The sequence below is a fragment of the Cnephaeus nilssonii genome (genome assembly GCF_951640355.1).
Source record: "Cnephaeus nilssonii genome assembly, chromosome: 4".
Classification (NCBI taxonomy): domain Eukaryota; kingdom Metazoa; phylum Chordata; class Mammalia; order Chiroptera; family Vespertilionidae; genus Cnephaeus; species Cnephaeus nilssonii.
This window is the reverse complement of record NC_137075.1, coordinates 12,170,168-12,188,592: the sequence shown is the minus strand read 5'-3', so window position 1 is coordinate 12,188,592 and position 18,425 is coordinate 12,170,168. Positions and strand designations below refer to the sequence as shown.

The window sequence follows — 18,425 nt, the reverse complement described above, 5'->3', positions numbered from 1 at the left end:
AGAAATATGCCCAATACAATAGTAAGTTTGGCTAAGGAGATTTCTAGACAGAAGATTGAAAGTATTAGTCTCCTTTAGTTATATAACGTATGCATAGAGAAAGATGAGCTAACAAAAGAACTGTTTCATGTTCAAGCAGAATTTAGAGAAAATATAAAGAAGCCAGGGCTTGCTCTTTTCAAAAAGAAAATAGCTTCCTATCTCCATTTTCTCCAGATAGAAAAGTAAGAAGTACTAGTAGCTTCAGAGTAAACATCAAGTAAATCATGGTTTCAGGATTAAAATCTTTAGTCTATAAAAGTGTGGTGAGACTGAAATATGACTTAAAGATGTATCTAGCTCAGTTCTTAGAATCTTAACAGTGTGCTTCTTAGACTCTTCTTGATAAAACACCTCTAGGAATCTTAAGAGCATGCCTTTTGGACTCCTTCAAATAGAAAAGCTTCTAAGAATCTATGGGTATTGTCTTATAATACCTTTCCTGTCAGTTTGAACTAGCAAAAGAAGCCTGTCTCAAAAACAAAATTGACTGTGGCTTCTGTCTTAATGGGGTGGTTGTATTTTGACCATATTCTACTGTCTTTAGAGCCTGACACAGGAATCTGACAAAGTTTTTAAAAGATTTTTGTTAGATTGGACTGAAAGGAGCAGAGAATGAAAGGCTTTTGAACTTTCAAACTTCAGGAGGCAAGGCTGGAAAGGATACCCAGTTGTAAACATAAATCATTTTGATAGAAAAAGAAGGATGACTCAGAATTGATAGAATGAAACCAAAGTCATAAATAATCACTTCCTGGGAGTAAGTTTGGCCCTTACAGAGGAACTGACAACATCAGGACTTCAAAATTACTATGGACCAGTGAAAGCTGCGTGCCTCCGGTTCTACATTTTTGAATGAAAGTGTTTATTGCAGTTATTCTGTACCTGACTCTTCAATATATATTTAGTAAATAATTGTCTCTTGAGAGGAAGTACACTTGTGGAGCTTCCCACATATCTGGAATCGATTTAAAGGACAAGCCCCTGTACCTTAAGCTTGAGGTTAAAGCCATAGTGGGATGAGAATTTTGGGATTCTCCAAAGGGGTTAAGTATATTTTGACTATAGGAGGAATGTAAATCATTTGTGACCAGAGGGTGGACTATGGTATATTAAGATGGTCACTGCCGAGACCGGTTTGGCTCAGTGGATAGAGCGTCAGCCTGCGGACTCAAGGGTCCCAGGTTCGATTCCGGTCAGGGGCATGTACCTTGGTTGCGGGCACACCCCCGGTAGGGGGTGTGCAGGAGGCAGCTGATCGATGTTTCTGACTCTCTATCCCTCTATCTTCCTCTCTGTAAAAAATCAATAAAATATATATAATAATAAAAAAAAGATGGTCACAAATTCTCTTATACCTCTTTCATTAATAGGTCATGCCTATGTCCCCTCTTATTGAAACTGGGAGGGCTCTGGGGCTGCTTTGAAGTAATGGGATGCCAGTTTCCAGTTTTAGGCCATAAGACACTGCCACCTTCCACTTGCTATCTCTTGGAAAATTCTCTCTAGGAGTCCCATACCACAGAATTAGAAGTCTGAGTACCATGAGATTACCATGCTAGAAAGGTCATGTGAACCCAATCTTCCACCTCTGTACAGGAATCATATACCATACATAACCCTGGGCATGTGCACTGACCAGGAATTGAACCTGCAACCTCTTGGTGCATGGGACGATGCTCATCCAACTGAGCCAAACTGACCAGGACTCATATCTTTTTTTAAATGGAAGAGTGTCTGACACCAGTAAATTTACTGCAGCATTACAACAGCTATAAACTAAAAGCAATTTAAGTATACACTAATAGGAAAATAGCAAAGAAGGGTATAGATAATTATTAATATATTATTCTATATATTCTATACTTGGCATATGAAATCAATTGGCATATGAAAGCAATTTAAGTATACACTAATAGGAAAATAGCAAAGAAGGGTACAGATAATATTAATATGTTTTTCTATATATTCTATACTTGGCATATGAAATCAATTGTTAAAATCCTTGCAATAGGCATGTAATGCTTGTGAAATTTTACAATAAAAAATACACTTTTACGAGCTAATATTTATGACCATGTTCTACTGTCTTTAGAGCCTGAATAATCCCTTTGTCTAAGCACTGGAGAACAGCCAAAATTATTTCTCAGGAAGAATCATAATCCATCAGCATATTTCTTCAGGCTACCTCTATTCACAGGTGGTAGATAGTCTATTCAAATATACTTCCTCCTCAGTCTCCCCAACTTTCCTAAGAGGATGCCAATCCTACTCTCAACCTAGCTGACAATCAAAGCAAAAGACTCCACATCTAACTGTATCTGACAGTAACCACACTCCAGGTACTTGTCACAGAGTAAAATGCTAATCTTATTGTTACTCAGTTTTCACCAAAAGCTTCTGCAGGCATATTTAGTCCAGCCATTCATTATTCTAAATGTCTGGATTAAGACATACCAACACTAAACAGCATTCTTTGGTTTTGTACTCTTACTGTTCTCGCTATTCACCCAGTACAGTGGTCGGCAAACTCATTAGTCAACAGAGCCAAATATCAACAGTACAACAATTGAAATTTCTTTTGAGAGCCAAATTTTTTAAACTTAAACTTCTTCTAATGCCACTTCTTCAAAATAGACTCTCCCAGGCCGTGGTATTTTGTGGAAGAGTCACACTCAAGGGGCCAAAGAGCCGGATGTGGCTTACGAGCCGCAGTTTGCCAACCACGAACCCAGGAGAACTGAGTTTAATAAAGTAGCCTTTGATTTTAAGCCACTAGTCTGTGTTGAAGAAAAGTTTAAGAACATGTCTGGAGAATAGTCTTCAGTTATTCACTATAAGGATGCTGTTGAGATAGTTGAGTATATTTCAGTATGCCTAAAATGATATATTTTTCTATGAATTATAATTATTAGGCTTCCACTAAAATCCTGACAAATTTTGATCTTGTGAAAACTAGAAACACATCTCATCGTATGAGAGGAGAGGTCTCTTTAAAGAGCTAACAGCAAAATTTGTCACCCACCTCAAGCAAATACAAGAACTTTTATTAAATGCTTTATGTGTCTGACCCTTAGTCCATTTGTCTCATTTTTATCATCCCTCTTTTGTTTACATTATTGAGGTACAATTTACATATCATAGGATTCACCTATTATAAGTGTACAAATCAATGATGTTTTAGTGAATTTACCGTGTAATCATCACTACAATCTAATTTTAGAACATTCTCATCACGCTCTAATATTCTCTTGAGTCTATATGCAGTCAATCACTGCTCCCATACCCGAACCTCCTCTGATTTGTTCTATCTAGATATATTATACAACTGGGATCATATCATTTTTAATCTTTTGAATTTGGCTTCTTTCACTTGTCATATTCTTGAGGTTCATCCATATTACAACATATATCCGTATTTTCCTTTTTGTTTTTCCAATTGCTGAATAGTATTCCAATGCATAGACAGATCACATTTTGTTTGTCCACTTACCAGTACCGGTATATGGACATTTGGATTATTTCTAATTTTTATCTATCCTATCTAATAAAGAGGGAATATGCTAATTGACCACCACTCCATCACAAAGGTGGCTGCACCCACAGCTGAGGCCAAGTTCCCATAAGGAGCCTTAACGAGCAATCAACAGGGACCTGAGGCTATGCCCTCCCCTACCCCCATGGGGCTTGACAGGAGACCTCAGGCTGTGTCCCCCACCGGGCAGGGCTTGACAGGAGACCTCAGGCTATGCCCCCTGCCCGGCAGGGCTTGACAAGGGTGGGACTGGCCGGGTCTGGATCTAGCCCAATGGGGAGGGACTGGCCGGGTCTGGGTCTCACGCGATTTTAAAGTGCATGTGGGTGGGCAGGGACTTGACTCTGGGTCCCCTGGTGAGCCCCAGATTCTGACAGGAGGAAGGTTTTCATATACATTTTACTAATTTTCTTTCATCTCTGACACTTCTATTATAGAGAAAGGGCAAATAGCAATATGAAATTATTTCCTCTAATTAATCCCCTTTTAATGTGCACAAATTTCATGCACCAGGTCACTAGTTATGAATAAAGCTACTATGAACTATCATGTACAAGTCTTTGTATGGATATATATTTTCATTTCTCTTGGGTAGATTCTGAGAGGTGAAATTTCTGGGTTAATTTTGTGTGTCAAAGTGGCTAGACACAGTGTCTAGATCAGTGATGGATAACCTTTTGAGCTTGGTGTGTCAAACTTCACCAAAAAACTGAGCATAACTCGGGTAGTGTGTCACTTTGAGGAAAAAACATTATTTTGCGATATTTATAGTTTAAATAACATAAATGTATAATTGTTATATATAATTATATTTAATAAACCAAAAACTAAATATTTAACTTACCTGCTTAGTGACTTCTTTGTTCATCCGTCAGTCGGTTTCTTTTGTCGGTCTTGATATTATTTAGCTTGCGTGGGGTGCCGTGAACTAAGATAAGTGAGGGGGAGGGGGAATTCTTTAACTAACCTGCCTATTAGTGACTTTTTTGTTGCTGAATTTCATTGGCTAAATCTTCAATTGAAGGTTGGTATTTTGTACACTTCAGGCCCAAGCAAGCGCTACTAACTTCATCTGTCAATCTGTTTCTTTTGTTGGTTTTGATATTATTTAACGCTGAGAATAAGGCCTCACAAAAGTATGTAGAGGGAAAAATTGTGAGTAAAGCCATTGCTATATTTTTCAGGGTGCTAAAAGTGTCTGGCAGTCGGTTCCAGGCACTCCAAATTTCCTGTTCGTAGTGGCACTCCTCTTGATTCTCCAAGCGGCACCTTTCCAGATTCTCAAGCTTTGACCTCAAGTCGACAAACACCTGAGCCCAGATACTGTCTTGAAATTCTGCAAGTTGCATCTCCAAATCATCAATTTGCATCCATTGGAAACCATTTAATTCCAAACTACTGTAGACTATTACATCAGGATACTTAATTATTTTCATGGTCTGTCCTAGACTTCTAAGTTGACTAAATCTATCACTAAACTGGTCAAGTAACGAGTCTAAAACATACTGGTACTTCATATGCAAGAGTTCCATTTCATTTTGTACAGCTGCACTGGCCTTCTCAAAATACTTTGTTACTCGAGGAAAATACTTATAAGTTTTAGTTTCTACATCTCGCTTGAAAATTTTAACTTTACTTTCAAAAGCTTTTATGTATCCAAACATGACGTCAATACTTTTGCCAAAACCTTGTAACTTTAAGTTCAGTTCATTAATATGAACAGAGAGATCTGTAAAAAACATAGGGTGTTGACCCACTTATCATCATTAAGCTGAGGAAAGTTTCCCAGATCCTTATCGTCAAGAAATACCTTAATTACTTCAAAGCACTCCACAAAGTGCTCAAGAACTTTGCCTAGGTTCAGCCATGTTACATTATTGTACATCAGCAGTCCACTGTAGGTGGAATCAACCTCCAGTAAAAGTGCGGAAAATTCTTGCTTGTGAAGGGGGCGAGCAGCTATTAAATTAACTATTTTTGTAACAACTGACATTAAGTCGTTTAAGTCGGTGAATCCTGCCTTGGCACATAAAGCCTCCTGATGGATAATACAATGAAAAGGCACAATTGGGTGTCCAATAGCTTCTGTAAACAATTTGATAAATCCGACTTTTTTCCCCACCAAATTTGGTGCCCCATCTGTCGTCACTGACACAACTTTAGAGATATCAATGCTTAGGTCACGAAATGTTTGTATAACAACCTTACATAATTCGCTTCCTGATTTACTTGTTGACACTGATACTAACTTTATCAACTCTTCTCTCATTGTGAGACCATCAGAATATCGACCAATAATGGCCAACTGAGCATGTGATGTGACATCAGTAGTTTCATCAAAAGAGATCGAAAAATATTTACACTTCCTTATGTCTCTCTTTAATTGATGTTGTACGTTTGTGTTCAGTCTCATTATTCGGTCTTTTATGATATTTCTACTGAGTGGAAACTCAGATATTCTCTTAATAATTGCATCTTATTCTGCATATCGTGAAATAGAACTGGTGCACATATTAGGAGAGTTTCTTTAATAAATTCTCCCTCACTGGGCGCTTTTCCATGCTGAGCTATAGAGTGAGCAATGCTCAAACTTGCAGATGTTAAATTTGTAGAGCCTTTCATAAATTTAAGGATGTAATTAGATTGGCTCTTATAAAGGTGTATTTGCCTGGAAATGTATTCCTTCCTTTCATCCTCACTTTTTTCCAAGAGCTGGGAATGATTAGTTTCAAAATGTCTATTTATATTCCACGTTCTGCTTACTACCGTTTCAGTACATAGAACGCAAAATGATCTGCCATTTTTTTCTATAAAGCCATACATCTCGGTCCATGTCTCTTGAAAGGGTCGGCCACTGCTACTACCACTTCCTTTACTTAACCTTAGTTTTTTATTTTTTGGGTTCTCCATCAGGGGGGCAGTGACAGAAGATAGAATTATAGATAGCTTGTTAGGCCTGCAGGCAATTAGGGGTTAACTAGCCTAACTAACCACAAAATGGTGCATATAACTGTCTTTTAGGAAAGGGCAGGGTTAATAAGCAGAAATAGGGTTAATAAGGATGCACAACAGTAATAGTGGTGAAATGGAGTCTCACTATGGAGCAAGATGGTGTTCCTTATGTGAATTAAAATGGCTGCTGCTATTTCTAATGGCAGGAAACGGCACCCATAGCACGCCACAAACCCTCGCCTCTCCCAGCCTCCCCCTCACTTATCTCAGTAATGATGGATTAGAAATCCATGACACCCCAGAACAGTCCCTGGCTGTGTTCCGCTGCTCCCTACTCTGCTGGTGGAAGTGAGGGCAAAGATCCCGGCTTATCCGGAAGTCCCAGAACTAGACGCTCTGTGCCGGACTTCTTTTGTTTTGGCCTACAGACCTCTGGCACAGAGTGTCTAATAGGGGAGGATGAAACATTTGCGACTAGAGTCTTGGAGTTAGACTCTAACTCCAAGACTCTAGTCGCAAATGTTTCATCCTCAGGAGCAGCAAATGTTTCATCCTTGGCATGCGGCTGCCTCAGAAATGGCTACGCGTGTCAGTGCTGACACGTGTGTCATAGGTTCGCCATCACTGGTCTAGATATTTAGTCAAACATTATTCTGGAAGAGTATTTTTCTATGAGACATACATTTAAATTTGTGAACTTTGAGCAAGGCAGATTGCCCTCCATAACGTGAGTGGGCCTCATCCAAGTAGCTGGAGGCCTGAATAGAACAAAAGGCTAACCTCTCTGAGCAAAAAGGAATTCCCCAGAAGAGTGACTTTAGACTTCATCTGCAATGTCAACTCTTATTGGTTTTCCAGCAGGCTGGTTTTGCATTCAAACTACAGATCTTTCCTGCGATCCAGACTTCTGGCCTCTCCTTCCTACCAGATTTTGGACCTGCCAACCTCCACAATCATGTGAGCCAATTCCTTAAAATATTCTCTTCCTATAGATACATCCTAATGGTTCTGTTCCTCTGGAGAACCTGACTAATATGTATGGTAAGCTGGTTTAGTTTTAAAAGAAATGGCATACCTGTTCTCCAAGGTAGATATACCATTTTGCATTCTCACCAACAATATATGAGAGTCCCTGCTTTTCCACATCTTATACACCAGATATTATCTGTATGTTTAACTATAGGCATCTTGATGGGTAAGAAATAATACTTCACTTTGTTTTTTTATGTGTATTTGTCTAATAACTAAAGCTGCTGAGCATATTTTCTTTTTTTTAAAATATATTTTATTGATTTTTTACAGAGAGGAAGGGAGAGAGATAGAGAGTCAGAAACATTGATGTGAGAGAAACATCAATCAGCTGCCTCCTGCACAGATGTGCCCGCAACCAAGGTACATGCCCTTGACCGGAATCAAACCTGGGACCTTTCAGTCCGCAAGCCGACGCTCTATCCACTGAGCCAGACCAGTTTCGGCCTGAGCATATTTTCACATGCTTATTCATCATTCATATATCTTTTTAAATGAAATGCCTATTCAGTTATCTACACTAATAAAAGAGAAAGATGCAAATTGACCGTACCTTCACGACACCCACCAGCCAATCAGGAGTGAGTATGCAAATTAACCCAACAAAGATGGTGGTTTAATTTGCACATACAGGTGCCGAGCGGCCAGGGGGAGTGGGGGGGAACGCTTGCGTCATTGCCATGGTGATGATGAAAGCGTCCCACCCTGCCCCAACCAGCGCTCAGGGCCTCTGGGCAGCGTGGGAAGGCGGGGCCAGAGCGGAAAGGCAGTGCCGGCAGCCAGGGAAAGGAAGGCCCATTCTTGCATTAATCTTCGTGCATTGGGCTTCTAGTTTTTTATAACTGGGTTATTTGTCTTCTTATTATTGAGCTGTTGGAGGTCTTAACATGTTCTGGATACAGTCCTTTATCAGATATGAAGTGCAAATATTTTCTCTGTGGATTGTCTTTTCAGTTTCTTAACAGTGTCTTTAAGAAGCGCAAAAGTTTTTAATTTTAATGAAGTAAAATTTATCAATATTTTGCTCTTATGTCTCATGTTTTTGGTGTTATAGCTAACAACTCTTTGCCTAATCCAAGGTCATGAAATTTCTTCTATGCCTCCCTTCACATGTTTTATAATTTGAACTCTTACATTTAGTTCATATAATATGAACTCATAATTAATTTTGAATTAATTTTTGTGCATGGCTTTTATGAGAAAGCTCATTTTTTAAATATGAGTATTCAATTTTCCCAAAATCATTTGTTTAAAAGATAATTCTTTCTTTATTGAAGTCTTAATAGCTTTGTCAAAAATCAATGGATGAAAAATGTAAGGATTTATTTTTGGACTCTCCACTCTATTAATCTATATGCTTATCCTTATGCCAATGCTACATCATCCTGGTTACTGTCACTTTCTATTGAGTTTTAAAAACGGGAAGTAACAAGGTCCTCCAACTTGGTTATTTCATTCATTTATTTAAACCAGGCATCCTCAAACTACGGCCCATGGGCCACATGTGGGTATTTTTGCCGTTTTGTATTTTTACTTCAAAATAAGATATGTGCAGTGTGCATAGGAATTTGTTCATAGTTTTTTTTAAACTATAGTCCGGCCCTCCAACAGTCTGAGGGACAGTGAACTGGCCCTCTGTTTAAAAAGTTTGAGGACCCCTGATTTAAACTTTATGTAATATTATGTGTAGTAATGAATATCATCTTAAATTCTTTCTGAGAGAAGACAGATATAAGTAAATCTAAAATAAACTATATTTTAAAGGTATTTTAACAATAACATATTTCTCTTAAGATTTGAAAGTGGCAATCACTAATGTATTCCCCTAGGAATAATTAAGCAATTAAGTCTCCCCCCTCGCTACACCCACATTAACCAACATTTATGAATGCCTACTAGACACGAGGCATGGTGTAAAGTTAGGTGCTGAAGATACAAAAACAAATGAGACCCAGTTCATCACTTAGCATATAAATGGAAAATGATGGCATAATATATTATTAATGACCGTAGAAATATGTACCATAATAGCAAGAGCAAGGGATATTAGATTTATCTAATCAGATTTACCTAACTTAACGTAATAAACTTTTTTTTTCTGAAAGAAAAAGAAAAGGTTTAAAAAATCTTTCCCCATAAAGTAAGTTTCAAAACACCAGAGATTTTAGGAAATGTTAATAGACTATGATTCAACTAATTCATGACTAAATATTATTTTTTCCTATTGCACAGCAATGTCATGGTTAGGCCAGCCAGGTGTAGATCACTTAAGAACTTGGACACAAAATGTTGTGAGGGAATTAACTATTTAATAGCAAAAAACATTGAACAATATCAACAGAAATTATGAGAGTAACATTATTGACATGCACATAATTACACATACACTGAGTGGCCAGATTATTATGATCTCTGAACGCATAATAATCTGGCCACTCAGTGTATATCTTATATAATAAAAGGCTAATATGCAAATTGTCCCCTCGACCAAGAGTTCAACCAGCAGGCAGGCCGGCCAACTGCCCATGTCCCCTCCCCCTGGCCAGGCTGCCCGGACCCCACCCATGCATGAATTCATGCACCGGGCCTCTAATACACACACACACACACACACACACACACACACACACACACACACACATACACTGAGTGGCCAGATTATTATGCGTTCAGAGATCATAATAATCTGGCCACTCAGTGTATATAAAACAATTAAGGATCTACAAAAGTAATGTGGCAGTCTCTTAGGTTTTTTAGGCATTGAGGAACTAAAGTTGAATGAGAAATAAAAACCATGCATGTAGGCTCTCTAAAGCAGATCCAAACAGAATCCATCTAAAAATTCATCTACCCATGTCCATGTAAAACCATAATACACTTGGTTAAGTGCATAAAAACATTTTATCTCATTGCTTTAAGCAATGCAATTAGTTTTCTTTGGCCTAAATATCAGCAAACTTAAATTATCCTAGAAACTCCTTCAAAGAGACATGGTTTTGTTTCTTTTCATCCCCAAAACCCCTAGGTTCCTATGTTGTTGAATTGGGACACAGAAATGTGCTATAAGTTATACAAAGAAACTTACCCAGAGGTGTGTCTAAACAAAAGTTCATTACCTTTGATGAGAACAGTGCTGGCCCAGTGCTGGTCCCTATTAATTTATGAGCAGCTACTGACACATTCTTATGCTTCACAAGAGCATAACATTTTCTTCTAAAACTTAAGGCAAAGGCAAAAATAGAATAACTTTTTCCAACAACAAAAATGTATATTTAAAATATTGTGGAATAAAAATGAGTTGTGATGTACTTTTAAAACCAGATAAAAAGCAGAAAATAATAAATATCTCCCTATGCTCAACTACAATCTTCTGAATGAAACTGAAGCAGAAATGTTGAAGTTTCAGGAAAGCAGCTTTATATCTGAGGCAACTTAAAATGATCCACCTATTAAATAAACTAAAAGTAAGATGATAGTTTCAAATCTACCTTTTTAGAATTAGAATCCATTTTTTAAGTGTGTTTTAAGAAGGAATAATATAATCTTTAATAGGTCAAGGGGCTTTCATTTAACTAGAAATTCACTAAACCAAGAAATCAGTAGGTTTTTAAATATACACAATTAATTTGACAAAAACGTGGCTGTTGAATTTAAATTTTAAAAGTAATATATTACTTCTATGTTCTTGTTTTAAATCAAAAGGATTTCTTCTGGGAGTGCAAAGGAATGAGCATTTAGCCTATCGCCGTGGTTGGCAAACTGCGGCTCGCGAGCCACATGCAGCTCTTTGGCCCCTTGAGTGTGGCTCTTCCACAAAATACCACGGCCTGGGCAAGTCTATTTTGAAGAAGTGGCATTAGAAGAAGTTTAAGTTTAAAAAATTTAGCTCTCAAAAAGAAATTTCAATCGTTGTACTGTTGATATTTGGCTCCGTTGACTAATGAGTTTGCCGACCACTGGCCTATCTCATGGAGGAAGGAGTGATTACTAATCTTTAAAAACAGGAGATTTGCCTATATGATCACCTGGGACAAACTTGGCCAGTACAAGTAGGCTAGAAGGTTATAGGAGCCTGGGAATGTTTAACATCAAGAAAGGAATCATATACAGCTCAGTAAGATCACAGGGAATTACACAGGAAATGTGAACAGTAACCCTTTCATATCTCTGTACCCGCCTCCCACCGCCTGTGATAAATGGAGTCCTGCTGCATGAAATCCAGCTATGGGAATACAGAAGACAACAGCAGAGGGGGACCGGGGAAAAGAAAAAAAAGAAAACATTTTATATACTTATACTCACACAGTACAACATAAATTCATAACGACATAAAATCACGTTGCTCCAAAAACAGCCTTAAGCTTTCTTATTGCCACATATGCACTGTATCACTGCCTTATCCAACAGCCTTAAGTAAAAATTCCAAAGTAACCTGAAGAATTGGGCGGGGGTGGGGGGCAGAGTAGTTGGCGGACTCATGGTAAGTAGGAAAACGTGGCTCCTCTGAAGCTGACCAAACAAACTGGTCTCCACCCTGGCTTATGTTTAAACATCTTGTTCCTAGTCAGTCTGGAGGGAAAACATTCTTTCCACAATAAATAATATGCAATCAAATCAGAAATTCTTACTCCAGCCTTTGTCTACTCTATGTAAAAGTTTCTTTAGGACTGTAAGCCAGAAGCTGAGATAATTCAACTGATTATGAACTTTTTGTTTTAAAAGTAACTTAGTTAGAGTCAAGGCAAGTTAAAATATTCCTAGTTGCTTATTTGGAAAAGCAAATGTGACTGGGCAGATCCTAGGCTCCTTAGAGAAGAACTCTGGTTGAGATCTCAAGGAAATAAGCTTCTCTTAATACAACTGCTTCGGGAAAAGGGGAAATTCTCAGCTTCTATAAATAGGTGAGAAAGATTAAAAACTCCTTACAATCCTCAGAGAATAAGGGCATGGGTATCCAAGTAAAATGAAGAAAAATGTGATTTTTCCAATAGACTAAGTTTAAAATATGGAATGGAATTTCACAGTTCCTTTGAAATAAGATTTAACTTTTCCCATTGGTATAACTTCAGGATAGAGATGTTCTGCCACATAGAGTAGGTCAAGAAAAAAATGAAAGTGAGGACAGAGATGACAAAGCAAACCACCAATTAAAGTGAAAAGGGTGAGCTTTTTAGAACTATCCAGAGGGGTAACAATAAAACCAAAGGATTTTTCCCCCAGCAAAGTGCCTCCTCCAAAACAGATATAACTTTGTCAAGAAATAGCCTATACCCGTAGTGTTTTTGTACAATAAATGGCACATCACTCAAATGGCAAATGAGATTTCAATTGTACACTTCCTAGTCACCTTAAAGCTAAAGGACTGATGTCTAATTTCTAAAATATTATGGAATAAAAATGAGTTGTGATGTACTTTTAAAACTGGCTCATAGATAGGCAGTCTAAGGACTCCGTGACAAGCTAAAGGTCCTGCTCTTTCCATGGATTTAGAGTTGATACAAAATTTACATTAGGAAAAACATTAGCAGAATGAGAGGAAGCAAAGTAATAAACAAAAACTCCCAAATAATAAACCAGACTTCTCATTGGGGTTCTAACCACGGAGCAGTTCCCCAGTATAATGTGGACTCTGAAGTATACCAAATGGAAACCCAATGGAGCTATCTCCTCATCTGGAAACAAGGTTCACTTTCAATGTTGTTGTTGTTTTAGAAATATGTCTTTATTGATTTTTAGAGAGAGAGGAAGGGAGAGCAGAGAAACATCATTGATCAGCTGCCTTCCGCATGCCCCCTCTCCCTCCACTGGGGATAGAGCCCACAATCTGGGCATGTGCCCTAACCCTAATCAAACCAGTGACCTCTTGGTTCCTGGGTCTACATTCAACTGTTGAGCCACACTAACCAGGCCTTTTAGTGCTTCTTAATGATTTTTAACTCATGTCATGTTCTGTTAAGCATAAAAACTTCATATCCTCATTGTATATTGAGATTTCAAAATAATTTAAGTATTATATAACCAAAAAGAAACTATAGCAAGATAATTTTTGTTTTTCAAACAATGGTCTAGTGCAGTGGTCGGCAAACTCATTAGTCAACAGAGCCAAATACCAACAGTACAACGATTGAAATTTCTTTTGAGAGCCAAATTTTTTTAACTTAAACTTCTTCTAATGCCACTTCTTCAAAATAGACTTGCCCAGGTGCCCAGGCCGTGGTATTTTGTGGAAGAGCCACACTTAAGGGGCCAAAGAGCCGCATGTGGCTCGCAAGCCTCAGTTTGTCGACCACGGGTCTAGTGCAATAAAAATTATTAGAAAATACTCTTAAAAGTAGACAATAATTAATAATTTATTGTTATCTTGAAAACAAAAGGTAAAAAATATCTATAAACACTAATGATGATAACCAAATGTTAACTGTTGGGACCTTCAGCATATCTCCTCTCATGGAGAATTACTATAGATAATGTTTTCAGTTCTTACATTAGGCCTGAAGAAATGCTGAATGATATATAGAATTAGGCCTTCAATTTTTGTTAACTGATTTAGCAAAAAGGTCTCTTTTTCTTTTCTGAAAATAACAGAGCCCTCATATAGTATTCTCTTTCAAGTAATAAAGGACAGAAGCAAGCTTTGTAAATCTTCAGTACAGAGGCTAAAGTAAGTAAAAGATGCAAACTGTAGACAGCCTTGACAACAAATATAATAAACACAGCAAAAATACCAGCTAACATTGCACATTTGTATAGCGCTCTGCAATGTATAAAAATACTTAATGTAATTTCAACCCTGCAACTTTATAAGGTGGGTATTATTTTATTGAAGTAGTGTAAAGTGACTTTTTCAAGGTTACCTAGCTAATTAAGCAGCAGAACTGTGATTTAAACATTTCTGACAGCTATCCCATTCATTAAAATCTCAATTTTGTCATGTAATTTTGAAATATCTTCAACCAAAGTCCAAAATCAGGGTATACAAAATAAGCACAACCATTTTTTCTTTCAACCCACCCAATATCACTTCCTTTCTACCAATTCCCATAAAAATTCTCAGAGTTCTCATTGCAGCAACCTTTATTTCCTCATACCAGTATGACTAAGGGCACAATGAAAAGCATCTTTCAAAAACAAACCTCTTTTCTCCTAGATCTTATATCCCATAACGATTCCCCCAAACAAGAACATCATCACAAGCTTGGGTTTTTAAAAGCATTAACTACTGAGGAAATGTCAGGGGTTATCTTTTCTTCATGTAGAATGAGTCAGATATGACAAAAATGCCTCCACATTCCTAAAAGGTGAGCAGGAGTCACCCTCTTATTCCCAGCCTTCTGGCTTAGCAAAGATACTCCAGGGACTTGGCAGAAAAAGGCCGAAGTCATGCGAATAACAAAACTAACAGAACTAGAAGTTATATTCCTACCAATTTTTAAATCATTATAAATGTTTTCCTTTTGAATACTTATTAAAGGATGATAAACTACTGGCATTAGCAATTTAATGTAAATGTGAGATAAAATTAAGGTAAATTTTTATTCATATAAAATGAATATAGAATACTCACCTATTTCAACAAAAGGTTGCTCCCACCAACCCAGGGCCAACAGGAATCCCCAATCTGGGCTGCGGTAAAAAGAGGAACTTTAAGAGAACAATTTGCAAACTGGGGGAAAGCAGCCTCTGATGAAAACCAAAAGTGTGCTTCACCAAGTCAAAAGGGAGGGCACTTTTGATAGAGAAGTTCCTGCTCTAATTCCCAATTGGTTCATTTTAATGCAAATGAGGAATCCAAAGAGCATAGTTCTGATTGATTCCAATAGCACTGTCCTGATTGGTCAGCTTCATGCACTCCAATTAGTCATCATGGAGCTTCTCTGATTCGTCAGTGTCAATGCAAATGAGGATACAGTTGTGCAGAGTTCCAATTGGTTGGGGCAGGTCTCAGTGCATTGGTTGAAAGATGATACCAGGAGCTCCCTCATATAGGTCATATCAGACAGCAGGAGCACAATTCAGGAAGCTTGGAAGCTCAGTCTGTGGCTTTTCCCTGAAATGCAGCCTGTGAGAGACTTCTGTTAGCAATGGCTGCTAGACTATGATTATGATTTTGGGCCTATAACCATGAGGAGTCTTTCTTGGTGGATATAATCCTTCTCAGGGTTCACACCTCCAAAGCTCATTATGAAGATTATGAGAATAAATTATATATAAAATGTTAAATATCTTGCCTAGCACATAATAGCTACTCAATAAATGTCTGTTGCTATTATTAATATCATTGAAGTATCAAAACCAAAACATACTGGAAGGTCATAGAACGAACTAGCAAGTAATACAATCTGTGAATTATTTTTTTAACATCTATTCAAAACATATTTCTGTTATATGCATAGAAATACATGCATATAAATATTCAAAAATGATTTGAACGAAACAATGGCAAAATGGTGACTTCTGGGATGATGGGAGGATAGCAGTCAAAGGGAACTTGGATCTGTAATGCTTTTTTTTTATAAAAAAAAGTACTTTGTATTTCTTTTGTAAATAAAATTAAAGTTTTAAAAAACAAAATAGAAAATAAAACTTAGACAAATTATCTTAGTAAATTTCTTTAAGTCCATAGTTGATTTCAATATTACATGTAAAAGTTTACTTTTATTTTTAGTTAATTGTCCATATGAGGTCTAAATATCCTTTTCTTTATTTAGCAACTAGTGGCCCGGTGCACAAAATTTGTGCACAGGGAGGGTGTCCCTCAGCCCAGCCTGCACCCTCTCCAATCTGGGACCACTGGCTCCTAACCACTCACCTGTCTGCCTGCCTGATCGCCCCTAACCACTCTGCCTGTAAGCCTGCTCGCCCCCAACTGCACCCCCGCCAGCCTTCCTGCCCCTAACTGCCCCCTCTTGCTGGCCTGATCACCCCCAATTGCCCCCCCCCCGCCAACCTGCTCACTCCCACTGCCCCCCCACTGGCCTGCTTGCCCCCAACTGCCCCCCCACCAGCCTGCTCACCCCCAACTGCCCCCCCTGCTGGCCTGCTTACCCCCAACTGCACCACCCTGCTGGCCTGCTTGCCCTCAACTGCTTCCCCCACCGGCCTGATCACCCCCAACTGCCCTCCCCTCCTGGCCTGATTGCCCCTAACGGTCTCTGCCTTGGCCCCACCACCATGGCTTTGTCCGGAAGGATGTCCGGAATGTCTCCTTGTATAATTAGCATATTACCCTTTTATTAGTACAGAAGAATAAATATACCATTCAGCTTTCTGGTAGCCATCACTTTCAATAATCTTCCTAATGATATTCCTAACTGCTACATTAAAAATACTTGTTTTTGCAAAAGAAATTATTTTAATACCATTTTAAAACAATTCAATGTATTTATCAAGATGCAGGGAGGCTTTCAAAGGCCAGAAAACCATAAATCAAAATGGCTTTACATAAAAAGATTACTTTTCCTCTTAAATTTTGTATGTCTTTATATTTAACACTACATACAAAAAACTGAATCCTTGATTCTTTTTAAAGCCAAAGGGTTGCCTATTTAAAATCATCCTAACAATTTCAAATGTCTTGAGGGCTGCTTTAATTAAAAATGTCTCCTTCTAGGCTCTTTCTAACTTCTAATTCTTGTCTGTAGCATACTGATGCCAGTTTTAAAATTCTAACTTTCCTTGTAGTTTACAACCATAACTTTGACTTTTTCGTTCCATTCTTTTTTCCTTCAGATCATCTAGATTTGAGCCTATAAATTGTGGGCAAACCAGGTCACCAAAGCTCATATTAACTCCCTGAGAGCAGCAAATAACAGGCCTCCAAACACGGAGATAAGCCACATGCACCACAGGCCCAACCAGGCCTGGCCCCATCCATTTACAAATCCAGCTTATAAATTAAAGGCCTTTAGTGTTATAAAAAGAGATAGACATTTCAAAGGATGAGCGATAGAGAAAGCAACCTCCTATTGACCAGGAGGACATTGGGCTGAATAGGAAATCCCTACCTCAAAGAGCTATGGGATTCAGCTCCTGATTCTATGGATTCTCTTTTAGAGATATTTAAAAATCAAGAAGGCCCTTTTCTGTAAATTCATGGAGAACAGTATTTGATCAAAAGGTATTTCCTATAATTTCAACTTAAAAATTCTATTATAATTTATAGCTAGTACAAGGCAATTCCAATAATAATTATAAGATAAGCTTTATTTCTAGACAATAAAAAGACATATGTATATACAATTTTTTCTCCTAGGTGCTCAGATATGGATTCATTAATATTAAGCTGCTCTACCTACAAAAATGTACAACAATGGTTCTTCCAGTAGATGACTCCCTTAATTGTGTAAGTCTTAACTTAGCACAGTAGTTAGAATATGAAATTTGGAACCAAATGCCAGATCCACTACATACTAGTTGTTATTAAGTAACTAGGCTTCTCGGGGCCTAAATTTATTGGCTAATATTAACACCTACTTTATAGGATTACTGTAAGGATTACATAATTTGTTATATGAAAAGCACTAGAACTGTGCCTGACACAGAGAAAGCATTGTAAAATTCTTGGCTATTATTATCATCCTTAACATCAGAACTGTGCAGTTCTTGGAACATAACTTTAAGCACAGCTTACTACAACCACGGAAGGAACAAGTTCCTTGAAACTGCTTAGTTCCATTCTTAGAACATATTCAAAGACCCTGCATCAATTTCTGTTAGGCATTCTAATGATTTCATCCCTCGTATATGACTCCATGAACCCTGTGCTCTGGTTACCCATTAACTCCTCTCCCTCTGGACTATAAATGTCTTGAAAACAGGGACTGTATCAACTGATTACCTTGTAGTCTCAACATCTAGTACATAGCCTTTC

General features: G+C 37.9%; 1 protein-coding gene across 4 annotated transcripts in view; it reads right to left on the bottom strand.

Moving 5' to 3' along the window:
- The window catches only part of ZNF438 (zinc finger protein 438), a 190,963-nt gene that overhangs the window by 108,505 nt on the left and 64,033 nt on the right, over positions 1-18,425 (bottom strand). For 3 of the 4 annotated variants that reach the window (XM_079768609.1, XM_079768608.1, XM_079768610.1), the window contains exon 3: positions 15,120-15,178. The exons of the other annotated variant lie outside the window; for it this stretch is intronic. The gene's annotated coding sequence lies outside the window, so the exon portion shown is untranslated. The remainder of the gene's footprint in view (positions 1-15,119; positions 15,179-18,425) is intronic. 4 annotated transcript variants of the gene reach the window in all.